Here is a 20,915-nt window from a genome sequence, read left to right on the forward strand (position 1 = left end):
GAAACACTCTTTCTGTAGAAACTGCAATTGGACATTCTGAGCGCTAAGAGGCCTATATTGGGAAAAAGAATGTCTACAAATAAAAACTACACAGAAGAATTGTGTGAAACTTCTTTCTGTTCTGTTTGTTCAACTAAAAGAGTTGAACCTTAGATTTGATTGAGCCGTTCTGAAACACTCTTTCTGTAGAAAATGCAGGTGGAGATTCGGAGCGCTAAGGGGGTAATAGTGGAAAGAGGAATGTCTCCAAATATAAACTACACAGAATCATTCTGTGAAACTTCTTTCTGATCTGTGCATTCAGCTAACAGAATTAAACCATACTTTTGATTGAGCAGATCTGAACACTCTTTCTGTAGAAAATGCAACTTGACATTTGGAGCGCTAAGCGAGTAGTAGTGGAAAAAGGAATATACTCAAATATAAACTACACAGAAGCATTCTGTGAAACTTCTTTCTGATCTGAGCATTCAGCTAACAGAGTTAGACCATACTTTTGATTGAGCAGTTTTGAAACACTCTGTCTGTAGAAAATGCAACTGGACATTCGTAGCGCTAAGTGGGTAATAGTGGAAAAAAGAATATGTTCAAATATAAACTACACAGAAGCATTGTATGAAACTTCTTTCTGTTCTGTGCATTCAACTAACAGAGTTGATCCTTACTTTTGATTGAGCCTTTCTGAAACACTCTTTCTGTAGAAACTGCAATTGGACATTCTGAGCGCTAAGAGACATCTATTGGGAAAAATAATATCTTCAAATAAAAACTACACAGAAGCATTGTGTGAAACTTATTTCTGATATGTTCATTAAGCTAACAGAGTTAAACCATACTTTTGATTGCGCAGTTCTGAACACTCTTTCTGTAGAAAATGCAAGTGGACATTCGGAGCGCTAAGAGGGTAATAGTGGAAAAAGAATATATTCAAATATAAACTACACAGTAGCATTCTGTGAAAATTATTTCTGTTCTGTGCATTCAACTAACAGAGTTGAACCTTACTTTTAATTGAGCTGTTCTGAAACACTCTTTCTGTAGAAACTGCAATTGGACATGCTAAGCGCTAAGAGGCCTACATTGGGAAAAAGAATATCTTCAAATAAAAAATACACAGATGCATTCTGTGAAACTTATTTCTGATCTGTAAATTCAGATAACAGAGATAAAACATATTTTTGATTGAGCAGTTATGAAACACTCTTTTTGTAGAAAATGCAAGTGGAGATTCGGAGCGCTAAGAGGTTAATAGTGTAAAAAGAAATGTCTTTAAATATAAACTACACAGAATCATTCGGTGAAACTTCTTTCTGATCTGTGCATTCAGCTAACAGAGTTAAACCATACTTTTGATTGAGCAGATCTGAACACTCTTTGTGTAGAAAATGCAACTGGACATTTGGAGCGCTAAGAGCGTAGTAGTGGAAAAAGGAATATATTCAAATATAAACTACACAGAAGCATTCTGTGAAACTTCTTTCTGATCTGAGCATTCAGCTAACAGAGTTAAACCATACTTTTGATTGAGCAGTTTTGAAACACTCTGTCTGTAGAAAATGCAACAGGACATTCGTAGCGCTAAGTGGGTAATAGTGGAAAAAAGAATATGTTCAAATATAAACTACACAGAAGCATTGTATGAAACTTCTTTCTGTTCTGTGCATTCAACTAACAGAGTTGAACCTTACTTTTGATTGAGCCGTTCTGAAACACTCTTTCTGTAGAAACTGCAATTGGACATTCTGAGCGCTAAGAGGCGTATATTGGGATAAAGAATGTCTACAAATAAAAACTACAGAGAAGAATTGTGTGAAACTTCTTTCTGTTCTGTTTGTTCAACTAAAAGAGTTGAACTTTAGTTTTCATTGAGCCGTTCTGAAACACTCTTTCTGTAGAAAATGCAAGTGGAGATTCGGAGCGCTAAGAGGGTAATAGTGGAAAAAGGAATGTCTCCAAATATAAACTACACAGAATCATTCTGTGAAATTTCTTTCTGATCTGTGCATTCAGCTAACAGAGTTAAAACATACTTTTGATTGAGCAGATCTGAACACTCTTTCTGTAGAAAATGCAACTGGACATTTGGAGCGCTAAGAGAGTAGTAGTGGAAAAAGGAATGTATTCAAATATAAACTACACAGAAGCATTCTGTGAAACTTCTTTCTGATCTGAGCATTCAGCTAACAGAGTTAAACCATACTTTTGATTGAGCAGTTTTGAAACACTCTGTCTGTAGAAAATGCAACTGGACATTCGTAGCGCCAAGTGGGTAATAGTGGAAAAAAGAATATGTTCAAATATAAACTACACAGAAGCATTGTATGAAATTTCTTTCTGTTCTGTGCATTCAACTAACAGAGTTGAACCTTACTTTTGATTGAGCCTTTCTGAAACACTCTTTCTGTAGAAACTGCAATTGGACCTTCTGAGCGCTAAGAGTCCTATATTGGGAAAAATAATATCTTCAAATAAAAACTACACAGAAGCATTGTGTGAAACTTATTTCTGATATGTTCATTAAGCTAACAGAGTTAAACCATACTTTTGATTGCGCAGTTCTGAACACTCTTTCTGTAGAAAATGCAAGTGGACATTCGGAGCGCTAAGAGGGTAATGGTGGAAAAAGGAATATATTCAAATATAAACTACACAGTAGCATTCTGTGAAAATTCTTTCTGTTCTGTGCATTCAACTAACAGAGTTGAACCTTACTTTTGATTGAGCCGTTCTGAAACACTCTTTCTGTAGAAACTGCAATTGGACATGCTAAGCGTTAAGAGGCCTACATTGGGAAAAAGAATATCTTCAAATAAAAACTACACAGATGCATTCTCTGAAACTTATTTCTGATCTGTAAATTCAGTTAACAGAGATAAAACATATTATTGATTGAGCAGTTATGAAACACTCTTTTTGTAGAAAATGCAAGTGGAGATTCGGAGCGCTAAGAGGGTAATAGTGGAAAAAGGAATGTCTTCAAATATAAACTACACAGAATCATTCGGTGAAACTTCTTTCTGATCTGTGCATTCAGCTAACAGAGTTAAACCATACTTTTGATTGAGCAGATCTGAACACTCTTTCTGTAGAAAATGCAACTGGACATTTGGAGCGCTAAGAGAGTAGTAGTGGAAAAAGGAATATATTCAAATATAAACTACACAGAATCATTCTGTGAAACTTCTTTCTGATCTGAGCATTCAGCTAACAGAGTTAAACCATACTTTTGATTGAGCAGTTTTGAAACACTCTGTCTGTAGAAAATGCAACTGGACATTCGTAGCGCCAAGTGGGTAATAGTGGAAAAAAGAATATGTTCAAATATAAACTACACAGAAGCATTGTATGAAACTTCTTTCTGTTCTGTGCATTCAACTAACAGAGTTGAACCTTACATTTGATTGAGCCTTTCTGAAACACTCTTTCTGTAGAAACTGCAATTGAACATTCTGAGCGCTAAGAGGCCTCTATTGGGAAAAATAATATCTTCAAATAAAAACTACAGAGAAGCATTGTGTGAAACTTATTTCTGATATGTTCATTAAGCTAACAGAGTTAAACCATACTTTTGATTGCGCAGTTCTGAACACTCTTTCTGTAGAAAATGCAAGTGGACATTCGGAGCGCTAAGAGGGTAATAGTGGAAAAAGGAATATATTAAAATATAAACTACACAGTAGCATTCTGTGAAAATTCTTTCTGTTCTGTGCATTCAACTAACAGAGTTGAACCTTACTTTTGATTGAGCCATTCTGAAACACTCTTTCTGTAGAAACTGCAATTGGACATGCTAAGCGCTAAGAGGCCTACATTGGGAAAAAGAATATCTTCAAATAAAAACTACACAGATGCATTCTGTGAAACTTATTTCTGATCTGTAAATTCAGTTAACAGAGATAAAACATATTTTTGATTGAGCAGTTATGAAACACTCTTTTTGTAGAAAATGCAAGTGGAGATTCGGAGCGCTAAGAGCGTAATAGTGGAAAAAGGAATGTCTTCAACTATAAACTACACAGAATCATTCGGTGAAACTTCTTTCTGATCTGTGCATTCAGCTAACAGAGTTAAACCATACTTTTGATTGAGCAGATCTGAACACTCTTCTGTAGAAAATGCAACTGGACATTTGGAGCGCTAAGAGCGTAGTAGTGGAAAAAGGAATATATTCAAATATAAACTACACAGAAGCATTCTGTGAAACTTCTTTCTGATCTGAGCATTCAGCTAACAGATTTAAACCATACTTTTGATTGAGCAGTTTTGAAACACTCTGTCTGTAGAAAATGCAACTGGACATTCGTAGCGCTAAGTGGGTAATAGTGGAAAAAAGAATATGTTCAAATATAAACTACACAGAAGCATTGTATGAAACTTCTTTCTGTTCTGTGCATTCAACTAACAGAGTTGAACCTTACTTTTGATTGAGCCGTTCTGAAACACTCTTTCTGTAGAAACTGCAATTGGACATTCTGAGCGCTAAGAGGCCTATATTGGGAAAAAGAATGTCTACAAATAAAAACTACGCGGAAGAATTGTGTGAAACTTCTTTCTGTTCTGTTTGTTCAACTAAAAGAGTTGAACCTTAGTTTTGATTGAGCCGTTCTGAAACACTCTTTCTGTAGAAAATGCAAGTGGAGATTCGGAGCGCTAAGAGGGTAATAGTGGAAAAAGGAATGTCTCCAAATATAAACTACACAGAATCATTCTGTGAAACTTCTTTCTGATCTGTGCATTCAGCTAACAGAGTTAAACCATACTTTTGATTGAGCAGATCTGAACACTCTTTGTGTAGAAAATGCAACTGGACATTTGGAGCGCTAAGAGAGTAGTAGTGGAAAAAGGAATATATTCAAATATAAACTACACAGAAGCATTCTGTGAAACTTCTTTCTGATCTGAGCATTCAGCTAACAGAGTTAAACCATACTTTTGATTGAGCAGTTTTGAAACACTCTGTCTGTAGAAAATGCAACTGGACATTCGTAGCGCCAAGTGGGTAATAGTGGAAAAAAGAATATGTTCAAATATAAACTACACAGAAGCATTGTATGAAATTTCTTTCTGTTCTGTGCATTCAACTAACAGAGTTGAACCTTAGTTTTGATTGAGCCTTTCTGAAACACTCTTTCTGTAGAAACTGCAATTGGACATTCTGAGCGCTAAGAGGTCTATATTGGGAAAAATAATATCTTCAAATAAAAACTACACAGAAGCATTGTGTGAAACTTATTTCTGATATGTTCATTAAGCTAACAGAGTTAATCGATTCTTTTGATTGCGCAGTTCTGAACACTCTTTCTGTAGAAAATGCAAGTGGACATTCGGAGCGCTAAGAGGGCAATAGTTCAAAAAGGAATATATTCAAATATAAACTACACAGTAGCATTCTGTGAAAATTCTTTCTGTTCTGTGCATTCAACTAACAGAGTTGAACCTTACTTTTGATTGAGCCGTTCTGAAACACTCTTTCTGTAGAAACTGCAATTGGACATGCTAAGCGCTAAGAGGCCTACATTGGGAAAAAAATATCTTCAAATAAAAACTACACAGATGCATTCTGTGAAACTTATTTCTGATCTGTAAATTCAGTTAACAGAGATAAAACATATTTTTGATTGAGCAGTTATGAAACACTCTTTTTGTAGAAAATGCAAGTGGAGATTCGGAGCGCTAAGAGGGTAATAGTGGAAAAAGGAATGTCTTCAACTATAAACTACACAGAATCATTCGGTGAAACTTCTTTCTGATCTGTGCATTCAGCTAACAGAGTTAAACCATACTTTTGATTGAGCAGATCTGAACACTCTTTCTGTAGAAAATGCAACTGGACATTTGGAGCGCTAAGAGCGTAGTAGTGGAAAAAGGAATATATTCAAATATAAACTACACAGAAGCATTCTGTGAAACTTCTTTCTGATCTGAGCATTCAGCTAACAGAGTTAAACCATACTTTTGATTGAGCAGTTTTGAAACACTCTGTCTGTAGAAAATGCAACAGGACATTCGTAGGGCTAAGTGGGTAATAGTGGAAAAAAGAATATGTTCAAATATAAACTACACAGAAGAATTGTATGAAACTTCTTTCTGTTCTGTGCATTCAACTAACAGAGTTGAACCTTACTTTTGATTGAGCCGTTCTGAAACACTCTTTCTGTAGAAACTGCAATTGGACATTCTGAGCGCTAAGAGGCCTATATTGGGAAAAAGAATGTCTACAAATAAAAACTACACAGAAGAATTGTGTGAAACTCCTTTCTGTTCTGTTTGTTCAACTAAAAGAGTTGAACCTTAGTTTTGATTGAGCCGTTCTGAAACACTCTTTCTGTAGAAAATGCAAGTGGAGATTCGGAGCGCTAAGAGGGTAATAGTGGAAAAAGGAATGTCTCCAAATATAAACTACACAGAATCATTCTGTGAAACTTCTTTCTGATCTGTGCATTCAGCTAACAGAGTTAAACCATACTTTTGATTGAGCAGATCTGAACAATCTTTCTGTAGAAAATGCAACTGGACATTTGGAGCGCTAAGAGAGTAGTAGTGGAAAAAGGAATATATTCAAATATAAACTACACAGAAGCATTCTGTGAAACTTCTTTCTGATCTGAGCATTCAGCTAACAGAGTTAAACCATACTTTTGATTGAGCAGATTTGAAACACTCTGTCTGTAGAAAATGCAACTGGACATTCGTAGCGCTAAGTGGGTAATAGTGGAAAAAAGAATATGTTCAAATATAAACTACACAGAAGCATTGTATGAAACTTCTTTCTGTTCTGTGCATTCAACTAACAGAGTTGAACCTTACTTTTGATTGAGCCTTTCTGAAACACTCTTTCTGTAGAAACTGCAATTGGACATTCTGAGCGCTAAGAGGCCTCTATTGGGAAAAATAATATCTTCAAATAAAAACTACACAGAAGCATTGTGTGAAACTTATTTCTGATATGTTCATTAAGCTAACAGAGTTAAACCATACTTTTGATTGCGCAGTTCTGAACACTCTTTCTGTAGAAAATGCAAGTGGACATTCGGAGCGCTAAGAGGGTAATGGTGGAAAAAGGAATATATTCAAATATAAACGACACAGTAGCATTCTGTGAAAATTCTTTCTGTTCTGTGCATTCAACTAACAGAGTTGAACCTTACTTTTGATTGAGCCGTTCTGAAACACTCTTTCTGTAGAAACTGCAATTGGACATGCTAAGCGTTAAGAGGCCTACATTGGGAAAAAGAATATCTTCAAATAAACTACACAGATGCATTCTGTGAAACTTATTTCTGATCTGTAAATTCAGTTAACAGAGATAAAACTTATTTTTGATTGAGCAGTTATGAAACACACTTTTTGTAGAAAATGCAAGTGGAGATTCGGAGCGCTAAGAGGGTAATAGTGGAAAAAGGAATGTCTTCAAATATAAACTACACAGAATCATTCGGTGAAACTACTTTCTGATCTGTGCATTCAGCTAACAGAGTTAAACCATACTTTTGATTGAGCAGATCTGAACACTCTTTGTGTAGAAAATGCAACTGGACATTTGGAGCGCTAAGAGCGTAGTAGTGGAAAAAGGAATATATTCAAATATAAACTACACAGAAGCATTCTGTGAAACTTCTTTCTGATCTGAGCATTCAGCTAACAGAGTTAAACCATACTTTTGATTGAGCAGTTTTGAAACACTCTGTCTGTAGAAAATGCAACAGGACATTCGTAGCGCTAAGTGGGTAATAGTGGAAAAAAGAATATGTTCAAATATAAACTACACAGAAGCATTGTATGAAACTTCTTTCTGTTCTGTGCATTCAACTAACAGAGTTGAACCTTACTTTTGATTGAGCCTTTCTGAAACACTCTTTCTGTAGAAACTGCAATTGGACATTCTGAGCGCTAAGAGGCGTATATTGGGAAAAAGAATGTCTACAAATAAAAACTACAGAGAAGAATTGTGTGAAACTTCTTTCTGTTCTGTTTGTTCAACTAAAAGAGTTGAACTTTAGTTTTCATTGAGCCGTTCTGAAACACTCTTTCTGTAGAAAATGCAAGTGGAGATTCGGAGCGCTAAGAGGGTAATAGTGGAAAAAGGAATGTCTCCAAATATAAACTACACAGAATCATTCTGTGAAATTTCTTTCTGATCTGTGCATTCAGCTAACAGAGTTAAAACATACTTTTGATTGAGCAGATCTGAACACTCTTTCTGTAGAAAATGCAACTGGACATTTGGAGCGCTAAGAGAGTAGTAGTGGAAAAAGGAATGTATTCAAATATAAACTACACAGAAGCATTCTGTGAAACTTCTTTCTGATCTGAGCATTCAGCTAACAGAGTTAAACCATACTTTTGATTGAGCAGTTTTGAAACACTCTGTCTGTAGAAAATGCAACTGGACATTCGTAGCGCCAAGTGGGTAATAGTGGAAAAAAGAATATGTTCAAATATAAACTATACAGAAGCATTGTATGAAATTTCTTTCTGTTCTGTGCATTCAACTAACAGAGTTGAACCTTACTTTTGATTGAGCCTTTCTGAAACACTCTTTCTGTAGAAACTGCAATTGGACCTTCTGAGCGCTAAGAGTCCTATATTGGGAAAAATAATATCTTCAAATAAAAACTACACAGAAGCATTGTGTGAAACTTATTTCTGATATGTTCATTAAGCTAACAGAGTTAAACCATACTTTTGATTGCGCAGTTCTGAACACTCTTTCTGTAGAAAATGCAAGTGGACATTCGGAGCGCTAAGAGGGTAATGGTGGAAAAAGGAATATATTCAAATATAAACTACACAGTAGCATTCTGTGAAAATTCTTTCTGTTCTGTGCATTCAACTAACAGAGTTGAACCTTACTTTTGATTGAGCCGTTCTGAAACACTCTTTCTGTAGAAACTGCAATTGGACATGCTAAGCGTTAAGAGGCCTACATTGGGAAAAAGAATATCTTCAAATAAAAACTACACAGATGCATTCTGTGAAACTTATTTCTGATCTGTAAATTCAGTTAACAGAGATAAAACATATTTTTGATTGAGCAGTTATGAAACACTCTTTTTGTAGAAAATGCAAGTGGAGATTCGGAGCGCTAAGAGGGTAATAGTGGAAAAAGGAATGTCTTCAAATATAAACTACACAGAATCATTCGGTGAAACTTCTTTCTGATCTGTGCATTCAGCTAACAGAGTTAAACCATACTTTTGATTGAGCAGATCTGAACAATCTTTCTGTAGAAAATGCAACTGGACATTTGGAGCGCTAAGAGAGTAGTAGTGGAAAAAGGAATATATTCAAATATAAACTACACAGAAGCATTCTGTGAAACTTCTTTCTGATCTGAGCATTCAGCTAACAGAGTTAAACCATACTTTTGATTGAGCAGATTTGAAACACTCTGTCTGTAGAAAATGCAACTGGACATTCGTAGCGCTAAGTGGGTAATAGTGGAAAAAAGAATATGTTCAAATATAAACTACACAGAAGCATTGTATGAAACTTCTTTCTGTTCTGTGCATTCAACTAACAGAGTTGAACCTTACTTTTGATTGAGCCTTTCTGAAACACTCTTTCTGTAGAAACTGCAATTGGACATTCTGAGCGCTAAGAGGCCTCTATTGGGAAAAATAATATCTTCAAATAAAAACTACACAGAAGCATTGTGTGAAACTTATTTCTGATATGTTCATTAAGCTAACAGAGTTAAACCATACTTTTGATTGCGCAGTTCTGAACACTCTTTCTGTAGAAAATGCAAGTGGACATTCGGAGCGCTAAGAGGGTAATGGTGGAAAAAGGAATATATTCAAATATAAACGACACAGTAGCATTCTGTGAAAATTCTTTCTGTTCTGTGCATTCAACTAACAGAGTTGAACCTTACTTTTGATTGAGCCGTTCTGAAACACTCTTTCTGTAGAAACTGCAATTGGACATGCTAAGCGTTAAGAGGCCTACATAGGGAAAAAGAATATCTTCAAATAAACTACACAGATGCATTGTGTGAAACTTATTTCTGATCTGTAAATTCAGTTAACAGAGATAAAACATATTTTTGATTGAGCAGTTATGAAACACACTTTTTGTAGAAAATGCAAGTGGAGATTCGGAGCGCTAAGAGGGTAATAGTGGAAAAAGGAATGTCTTCAAATATAAACTACACAGAATCATTCGGTGAAACTACTTTCTGATCTGTGCATTCAGCTAACAGAGTTAAACCATACTTTTGATTGAGCAGATCTGAACACTCTTTGTGTAGAAAATGCAACTGGACATTTGGAGCGCTAAGAGCGTAGTAGTGGAAAAAGGAATATATTCAAATATAAACTACACAGAAGCATTCTGTGAAACTTCTTTCTGATCTGAGCATTCAGCTAACAGAGTTAAACCATACTTTTGATTGAGCAGTTTTGAAACACTCTGTCTGTAGAAAATGCAACAGGACATTCGTAGCGCTAAGTGGGTAATAGTGGAAAAAAGAATATGTTCAAATATAAACTACACAGAAGCATTGTATGAAACTTCTTTCTGTTCTGTGCATTCAACTAACAGAGTTGAACCTTACTTTTGATTGAGCCTTTCTGAAACACTCTTTCTGTAGAAACTGCAATTGGACATTCTGAGCGCTAAGAGGCGTATATTGGGAAAAAGAATGTCTACAAATAAAAACTACAGAGAAGAATTGTGTGAAACTTCTTTCTGTTCTGTTTGTTCAACTAAAAGAGTTGAACTTTAGTTTTCATTGAGCCGTTCTGAAACACTCTTTCTGTAGAAAATGCAAGTGGAGATTCGGAGCGCTAAGAGGGTAATAGTGGAAAAAGGAATGTCTCCAAATATAAACTACACAGAATCATTCTGTGAAATTTCTTTCTGATCTGTGCATTCAGCTAACAGAGTTAAAACATACTTTTGATTGAGCAGATCTGAACACTCTTTCTGTAGAAAATGCAACTGGACATTTGGAGCGCTAAGAGAGTAGTAGTGGAAAAAGGAATGTATTCAAATATAAACTACACAGAAGCATTCTGTGAAACTTCTTTCTGATCTGAGCATTCAGCTAACAGAGTTAAACCATACTTTTGATTGAGCAGTTTTGAAACACTCTGTCTGTAGAAAATGCAACTGGACATTCGTAGCGCCAAGTGGGTAATAGTGGAAAAAAGAATATGTTCAAATATAAACTACACAGAAGCATTGTATGAAATTTCTTTCTGTTCTGTGCATTCAACTAACAGAGTTGAACCTTACTTTTGATTGAGCCTTTCTGAAACACTCTTTCTGTAGAAACTGCAATTGGACCTTCTGAGCGCTAAGAGGCCTCTATTGGGAAAAATAATATCTTCAAATAAAAACTACACAGAAGCATTGTGTGAAACTTATTTCTGATATGTTCATTAAGCTAACAGAGTTAAACCATACTTTTGATTGCGCAGTTCTGAACACTCTTTCTGTAGAAAATGCAAGTGGACATTCGGAGCGCTAAGAGGGTAATGGTGGAAAAAGGAATATATTCAAATATAAACTACACAGTAGCATTCTGTGAAAATTCTTTCTGTTCTGTGCATTCAACTAACAGAGTTGAACCTTACTTTTGATTGAGCCGTTCTGAAACACTCTTTCTGTAGAAACTGCAATTGGACATGCTAAGCGTTAAGAGGCCTACATTGGGAAAAAGAATATCTTCAAATAAAAACTACACAGATGCATTCTGTGAAACTTATTTCTGATCTGTAAATTCAGTTAACAGAGATAAAACATATTTTTGATTGAGCAGTTATGAAACACTCTTTTTGTAGAAAATGCAAGTGGAGATTCGGAGCGCTAAGAGGGTAATAGTGGAAAAAGGAATGTCTTCAAATATAAACTACACAGAATCATTCGGTGAAACTTCTTTCTGATCTGTGCATTCAGCTAACAGAGTTAAACCATACTTTTGATTGAGCAGATCTGAACACTCTTTCTGTAGAAAATGCAACTGGACATTTGGAGCGCTAAGAGAGTAGTAGTGGAAAAAGGAATATATTCAAATATAAACTACACAGAAGCATTCTGTGAAACTTCTTTCTGATCTGAGCATTCAGCTAACAGAGTTAAACCATACTTTTGATTGAGCAGTTTTGAAACACTCTGTCTGTAGAATATGCAACTGGACATTCGTAGCGCCAAGTGGGTAATAGTGGAAAAAAGAATATGTTCAAATATAAACTACACAGAAGCATTGTATGAAACTTCTTTCTGTTCTGTGCATTCAACTAACAGAGTTGAACCTTACATTTGATTGAGCCTTTCTGAAACACTCTTTCTGTAGAAACTGCAATTGAACATTCTGAGCGCTAAGAGGCCTCTATTGGGAAAAATAATATCTTCAAATGAAAACTACACAGAAGCATTGTGTGAAACTTATTTCTGATATGTTCATTAAGCTAACAGAGTTAAACCATACTTTTGATTGCGCAGTTCTGAACACTCTTTCTGTAGAAAATGCAAGTGGACATTCGGAGCGCTAAGAGGGTAATAGTGGAAAAAGGAATATATTCAAATATAAACTACACAGTAGCATTCTGTGAAAATTCTTTCTGTTCTGTGCATTCAACTAACAGAGTTGAACCTTACTTTTGATTGAGCCATTCTGAAACACTCTTTCTGTAGAAACTGCAATTGGACATGCTAAGCGCTAAGAGGCCTACATTGGGAAAAAGAATATCTTCAAATAAAAACTACACAGATGCATTCTGTGAAACTTATTTCTGATCTGTAAATTCAGTTAACAGAGATAAAACATATTTTTGATTGAGCAGTTATGAAACACTCTTTTTGTAGAAAATGCAAGTGGAGATTCGGAGCGCTAAGAGCGTAATAGTGGAAAAAGGAATGTCTTCAACTATAAACTACACAGAATCATTCGGTGAAACTTCTTTCTGATCTGTGCATTCAGCTAACAGAGTTAAACCATACTTTTGATTGAGCAGATCTGAACACTCTTCTGTAGAAAATGCAACTGGACATTTGGAGCGCTAAGAGCGTAGTAGTGGAAAAAGGAATATATTCAAATATAAACTACACAGAAGCATTCTGTGAAACTTCTTTCTGATCTGAGCATTCAGCTAACAGATTTAAACCATACTTTTGATTGAGCAGTTTTGAAACACTCTGTCTGTAGAAAATGCAACTGGACATTCGTAGCGCTAAGTGGGTAATAGTGGAAAAAAGAATATGTTCAAATATAAACTACACAGAAGCATTGTATGAAACTTCTTTCTGTTCTGTGCATTCAACTAACAGAGTTGAACCTTACTTTTGATTGAGCCGTTCTGAAACACTCTTTCTGTAGAAACTGCAATTGGACATTCTGAGCGCTAAGAGGCCTATATTGGGAAAAAGAATGTCTACAAATAAAAACTACGCGGAAGAATTGTGTGAAACTTCTTTCTGTTCTGTTTGTTCAACTAAAAGAGTTGAACCTTAGTTTTGATTGAGCCGTTCTGAAACACTCTTTCTGTAGAAAATGCAAGTGGAGATTCGGAGCGCTAAGAGGGTAATAGTGGAAAAAGGAATGTCTCCAAATATAAACTACACAGAATCATTCTGTGAAACTTCTTTCTGATCTGTGCATTCAGCTAACAGAGTTAAACCATACTTTTGATTGAGCAGATCTGAACACTCTTTCTGTAGAAAATGCAACTGGACATTTGGAGCGCTAAGAGAGTAGTAGTGGAAAAAGGAATATATTCAAATATAAACTACACAGAAGCATTCTGTGAAACTTCTTTCTGATCTGAGCATTCAGCTAACAGAGTTAAACCATACTTTTGATTGAGCAGTTTTGAAACACTCTGTCTGTAGAAAATGCAACTGGACATTCGTAGCGCCAAGTGGGTAATAGTGGAAAAAAGAATATGTTCAAATATAAACTACACAGAAGCATTGTATGAAATTTCTTTCTGTTCTGTGCATTCAACTAACAGAGTTGAACCTTAGATTTGATTGAGCCTTTCTGAAACACTCTTTCTGTAGAAACTGCAATTGGACATTCTGAGCGCTAAGAGGTCTATATTGGGAAAAATAATATCTTCAAATAAAAACTACACAGAAGCATTGTGTGAAACTTATTTCTGATATGTTCATTAAGCTAACAGAGTTAAACGATTCTTTTGATTGCGCAGTTCTGAACACTCTTTCTGTAGAAAATGCAAGTGGACATTCGGAGCGCTAAGAGGGCAATAGTTCAAAAAGGAATATATTCAAATATAAACTACACAGTAGCATTCTGTGAAAATTCTTTCTGTTCTGTGCATTCAACTAACAGAGTTGAACCTTACTTTTGATTGAGCCGTTCTGAAACACTCTTTCTGTAGAAACTGCAATTGGACATGCTAAGCGTTAAGAGGCCTACATTGGGAAAAAGAATATCTTCAAATAAACTACACAGATGCATTCTGTGAAACTTATTTCTGATCTGTAAATTCAGTTAACAGAGATAAAACATATTTTTGATTGAGCAGTTATGAAACACACTTTTTGTAGAAAATGCAAGTGGAGATTCGGAGCGCTAAGAGGGTAATAGTGGAAAAAGGAATGTCTTCAAATATAAACTACACAGAATCATTCGGTGAAACTTCTTTCTGATCTGTGCATTCAGCTAACAGAGTTAAACCATACTTTTGATTGAGCAGATCTGAACACTCTTTGTGTAGAAAATGCAACTGGACATTTGGAGCGCTAAGAGCGTAGTAGTGGAAAAAGGAATATATTCAAATATAAACTACACAGAAGCATTCTGTGAAACTTCTTTCTGATCTGAGCATTCAGCTAACAGAGTTAAACCATACTTTTGATTGAGCAGTTTTGAAACACTCTGTCTGTAGAAAATGCAACAGGACATTCGTAGCGCTAAGTGGGTAATAGTGGAAAAAAGAATATGTTCAAATATAAACTACACAGAAGCATTGTATGAAACTTCTTTCTGTTCTGTGCATTCAACTAACAGAGTTGAACCTTACTTTTGATTGAGCCGTTCTGAAACACTCTTTCTGTAGAAACTGCAATTGGACATTCTGAGCGCTAAGAGGCGTATATTGGGAAAAAGAATGTCTACAAATAAAAACTACAGAGAAGAATTGTGTGAAACTTCTTTCTGTTCTGTTTGTTCAACTAAAAGAGTTGAACTTTAGTTTTCATTGAGCCGTTCTGAAACACTCTTTCTGTAGAAAATGCAAGTGGAGATTCGGAGCGCTAAGAGGGTAATAGTGGAAAAAGGAATGTCTCCAAATATAAACTACACAGAATCATTCTGTGAAATTTCTTTCTGATCTGTGCATTCAGCTAACAGAGTTAAAACATACTTTTGATTGAGCAGATCTGAACACTCTTTCTGTAGAAAATGCAACTGGACATTTGGAGCGCTAAGAGAGTAGTAGTGGAAAAAGGAATATACTCAAATATAAACTACACAGAAGCATTCTGTGAAACTTCTTTCTGATCTGAGCATTCAGCTAACAGAGTTAAACCATACTTTTGATTGAGCAGTTTTGAAACACTCTGTCTGTAGAAAATGCAACTGGACATTCTTAGCGCCAAGTGGGTAATAGTGGAAAAAGAATATGTTCAAATATAAACTACACAGAAGCATTGTATGAAATTTCTTTCTGTTCTGTGCATTCAACTAACAGAGTTGAACCTTACTTTTGATTGAGCCTTTCTGAAACACTCTTTCTGTAGAAACTGCAATTGGACATTCTGAGCGCTAAGAGTCCTATATTGGGAAAAATAATATCTTCAAATAAAAACTACACAGAAGCATTGTGTGAAACTTATTTCTGATATGTTCATTAAGCTAACAGAGTTAAACCATACTTTTGATTGCGCAGTTCTGAACACTCTTTCTGTAGAAAATGCAAGTGGACATTCGGAGCGCTAAGAGGGTAATGGTGGAAAAAGGAATATATTCAAATATAAACTACACAGTAGCATTCTGTGAAAATTCTTTCTGTTCTGTGCATTCAACTAACAGAGTTGAACCTTACTTTTGATTGAGCCGTTCTGAAACACTCTTTCTGTAGAAACTGCTATTGGACATGCTAAGCGTTAAGAGGCCTACATTGGGAAAAAGAATATCTTCAAATAAAAACTACACAGATGCATTCTGTGAAACTTATTTCTGATCTGTAAATTCAGTTAACAGAGATAAAACATATTTTTGATTGAGCAGTTATGAAACACTCTTTTTGTAGAAAATGCAAGTGGAGATTCGGAGCGCTAAGAGGGTAATAGTGGAAAAAGGAATGTCTTCAAATATAAACTACACAGAATCATTCGGTGAAACTTCTTTCTGATCTGTGCATTCAGCTAACAGAGTTAAACCATACTTTTGATTGAGCAGATCTGAACACTCTTTCTGTAGAAAATGCAACTGGACATTTGGAGCGCTAAGAGAGTAGTAGTGGAAAAAGGAATATATTCAAATATAAACTACACAGAAGCATTCTGTGAAACTTCTTTCTGATCTGAGCATTCAGCTAACAGAGTTAAACCATACTTTTGATTGAGCAGTTTTGAAACACTCTGTCTGTAGAATATGCAACTGGACATTCGTAGCGCCAAGTGGGTAATAGTGGAAAAAAGAATATGTTCAAATATAAACTACACAGAAGCATTGTATGAAACTTCTTTCTGTTCTGTGCATTCAACTAACAGAGTTGAACCTTACATTTGATTGAGCCTTTCTGAAACACTCTTTCTGTAGAAACTGCAATTGAACATTCTGAGCGCTAAGAGGCCTCTATTGGGAAAAATAATATCTTCAAATAAAAACTACACAGAAGCATTGTGTGAAACTTATTTCTGATATGTTCATTAAGCTAACAGAGTTAAACCATACTTTTGATTGCGCAGTTCTGAACACTCTTTCTGTAGAAAATGCAAGTGGACATTCGGAGCGCTAAGAGGGTAATAGTGGAAAAAGGAATATATTCAAATATAAACTACACAGTAGCATTCTGTGAAAATTCTTTCTGTTCTGTGCATTCAACTAACAGAGTTGAACCTTACTTTTGATTGAGCCATTCTGAAACACGCTTTCTGTAGAAACTGCAATTGGACATGCTAAGCGCTAAGAGGCCTACATTGGGAAAAAGAATATCTTCAAATAAAAACTACACAGATGCATTCTGTGAAACTTATTTCTGATCTGTAAATTCAGTTAACAGAGATAAAACATATTTTTGATTGAGCAGTTATGAAACACTCTTTTTGTAGAAAATGCAAGTGGAGATTCGGAGCGCTAAGAGCGTAATAGTGGAAAAAGGAATGTCTTCAACTATAAACTACACAGAATCATTCGGTGAAACTTCTTTCTGATCTGTGCATTCAGCTAACAGAGTTAAACCATACTTTTGATTGAGCAGATCTGAACACTCTTCTGTAGAAAATGCAACTGGACATTTGGAGTGCTAAGAGCGTAGTAGTGGAAAAAGGAATATATTCAAATATAAACTACACAGAAGCATTCTGTGAAACTTCTTTCTGATCTGAGCATTCAGCTAACAGATTTAAACCATACTTTTGATTGAGCAGTTTTGAAACACTCTGTCTGTAGAAAATGCAACTGGACATTCGTAGCGCTAAGTGGGTAATAGTGGAAAAAAGAATATGTTCAAATATAAACTACACAGAAGCATTGTATGAAACTTCTTTCTGTTCTGTGCATTCAACTAACAGAGTTGAACCTTACTTTTGATTGAGCCGTTCTGAAACACTCTTTCTGTAGAAACTGCAATTGGACATTCTGAGCGCTAAGAGGCCTATATTGGGAAAAAGAATGTCTACAAATAAAAACTACGCGGAAGAATTGTGTGAAACTTCTTTCTGTTCTGTTTGTTCAACTAAAAGAGTTGAACCTTAGTTTTGATTGAGCCGTTCTGAAACACTCTTTCTGTAGAAAATGCAAGTGGAGATTCGGAGCGCTAAGAGGGTAATAGTGGAAAAAGGAATGTCTCCAAATATAAACTACACAGAATCATTCTGTGAAACTTCTTTCTGATCTGTGCATTCAGCTAACAGAGTTAAACCATACTTTTGATTGAGCAGATCTGAACACTCTTTGTGTAGAAAATGCAACTGGACATTTGGAGCGCTAAGAGAGTAGTAGTGGAAAAAGGAATATATTCAAATATAAACTACACAGAAGCATTCTGTGAAACTTCTTTCTGATCTGAGCATTCAGCTAACAGAGTTAAACCGTACTTTTGATTGAGCAGTTTTGAAACACTCTGTCTGTAGAAAATGCAACTGGACATTCGTAGCGCCAAGTGGGTAATAGTGGAAAAAAGAATATGTTCAAATATAAACTACACAGAAGCATTGTATGAAATTTCTTTCTGTTCTGTGCATTCAACTAACAGAGTTGAACCTTAGTTTTGATTGAGCCTTTCTGAAACACTCTTTCTGTAGAAACTGCAATTGGACATTCTGAGCGCTAAGAGGTCTATATTTTGAAAAATAATATCTTCAAATAAAAACTACACAGAAGCATTGTGTGAAACTTATTTCTGATATGTTCATTAAGCTAACAGAGTTAAACGATTCTTTTGATTGCGCAGTTCTGAACACTCTTTCTGTAGAAAATGCAAGTGGACATTCGGAGCGCTAAGAGGGCAATAGTTCAAAAAGGAATATATTCAAATATAAACTACACAGTAGCATTCTGTGAAAATTCTTTCTGTTCTGTGCATTCAACTAACAGAGTTGAACCTTACTTTTGATTGAGCCGTTCTGAAACACTCTTTCTGTAGAAACTGCAATTGGACATGCTAAGCGCTAAGAGGCCTACATTGGGAAAAAAATATCTTCAAATAAAAACTACACAGATGCATTCTGTGAAACTTATTTCTGATCTGTAAATTCAGTTAACAGAGATAAAACATATTTTTGATTGAGCAGTTATGAAACACTCTTTTTGTAGAAAATGCAACTGGAGATTCGGAGCGCTAAGAGGGTAATAGTGGAAAAAGGAATGTCTTCAACTATAAACTACACAGAATCATTCGGTGAAACTTCTTTCTGATCTGTGCATTCAGCTAACAGAGTTAAACCATACTTTTGATTGAGCAGATCTGAACACTCTTTCTGTAGAAAATGCAACTGGACATTTGGAGCGCTAAGAGCGTAGTAGTGGAAAAAGGAATATATTCAAATATAAACTACACAGAAGCATTCTGTGAAACTTCTTTCTGATCTGAGCATTCAGCTAACAGAGTTAAACCATACTTTTGATTGAGCAGTTTTGAAACACTCTGTCTGTAGAAAATGCAACTGGACATTCGTAGGGCTAAGTGGGTAATAGTGGAAAAAAGAATATGTTCAAATATAAACTACACAGAAGCATTGTATGAAACTTCTTTCTGTTCTGTGCATTCAACTAACAGAGTTGAACCTTACTTTTGATTGAGCCGTTCTGAAACACTCTTTCTGTAGAAACTGCAATTGGACATTCTGAGCGCTAAGAGGCCTATATTGGGAAAAAGAATGTCTACAAATAAAAACTACACAGAAGAATTGTGTGAAACTCCTTTCTGTTCTGTTTGTTCAACTAAAAGAGTTGAACCTTAGTTTTGATTGAGCCGTTCTGAAACACTCTTTCTGTAGAAAATGCAAGTGGAGATTCGGAGCGCTAAGAGGGTAATAGTGGAAAAAGGAATGTCTCCAAATATAAACTACACAGAATCATTCTGTGAAACTTCTTTCTGATCTGTGCATTCAGCTAACAGAGTTAAACCATACTTTTGATTGAGCAGATCTGAACAATCTTTCTGTAGAAAATGCAACTGGACATTTGGAGCGCTAAGAGAGTAGTAGTGGAAAAAGGAATATATTCAAATATAAACTACACAGAAGCATTCTGTGAAACTTCTTTCTGATCTGAGCATTCAGCTAACAGAGTTAAACCATACTTTTGATTGAGGAGATTTGAAACACTCTGTCTGTAGAAAATGCAACTGGACATTCGTAGCGCTAAGTGGGTAATAGTGGAAAAAAGAATATGTTCAAATATAAACTACACAGAAGCATTGTATGAAACTTCTTTCTGTTCTGTGCATTCAACTAACAGAGTTGAACCTTACTTTTGATTGAGCCTTTCTGAAACACTCTTTCTGTAGAAACTGCAATTGGACATTCTGAGCGCTAAGAGGCCTCTATTGGGAAAAATAATATCTTCAAATAAAAACTACACAGAAGCATTGTGTGAAACTTATTTCTGATATGTTCATTAAGCTAACAGAGTTAAAACATACTTTTGATTGCGCAGTTCTGAACACTCTTTCTGTAGAAAATGCAAGTGGACATTCGGAGCGCTAAGAGGGTAATAGTGGAAAAAGGAATATATTCAAATATAAACTACACAGTAGCATTCTGTGAAAATTCTTTCTGTTCTGTGCATTCAACTAACAGGGTTGAACCTTACTTTTGATTGAGCCGTTCTGAAACACTCTTTCTGTAGAAACTGCAATTGGACATGCTAAGCGCTAAGAGGCCTACATTGGGAAAAAGAATATCTTCAAATAAAAACTACACAGATGCATTCTGTGAAACTTATTTCTGATCTGTAAATTCAGTTAACAGAGATAAAACATATTTTTGATTGAGCAGTTATGAAACACTCTTTTTGTAGAAAATGCAAGTGGAGATTCGGAGCGCTAAGAGGGTAATAGTGGAAAAAGGAATGTCTTCAAATATAAACTACACAGAATCTTTCGGTGAAACTTCTTTCTGATCTGTGCATTCAGCTAACAGAGTTAAACCATACTTTTGATTGAGCAGATCTGAACACTCTTTGTGTAGAAAATGCAACTGGACATTTGGAGCGCTAAGAGCGTAGTAGTGGAAAAAGGAATATATTCAAATATAAACTACACAGAAGCATTCTG

This window comes from Symphalangus syndactylus, chromosome 9, assembly GCF_028878055.3.
Source record: "Symphalangus syndactylus isolate Jambi chromosome 9, NHGRI_mSymSyn1-v2.1_pri, whole genome shotgun sequence".
In the NCBI taxonomy this organism is placed as follows: Eukaryota; Metazoa; Chordata; class Mammalia; order Primates; family Hylobatidae; genus Symphalangus; species Symphalangus syndactylus.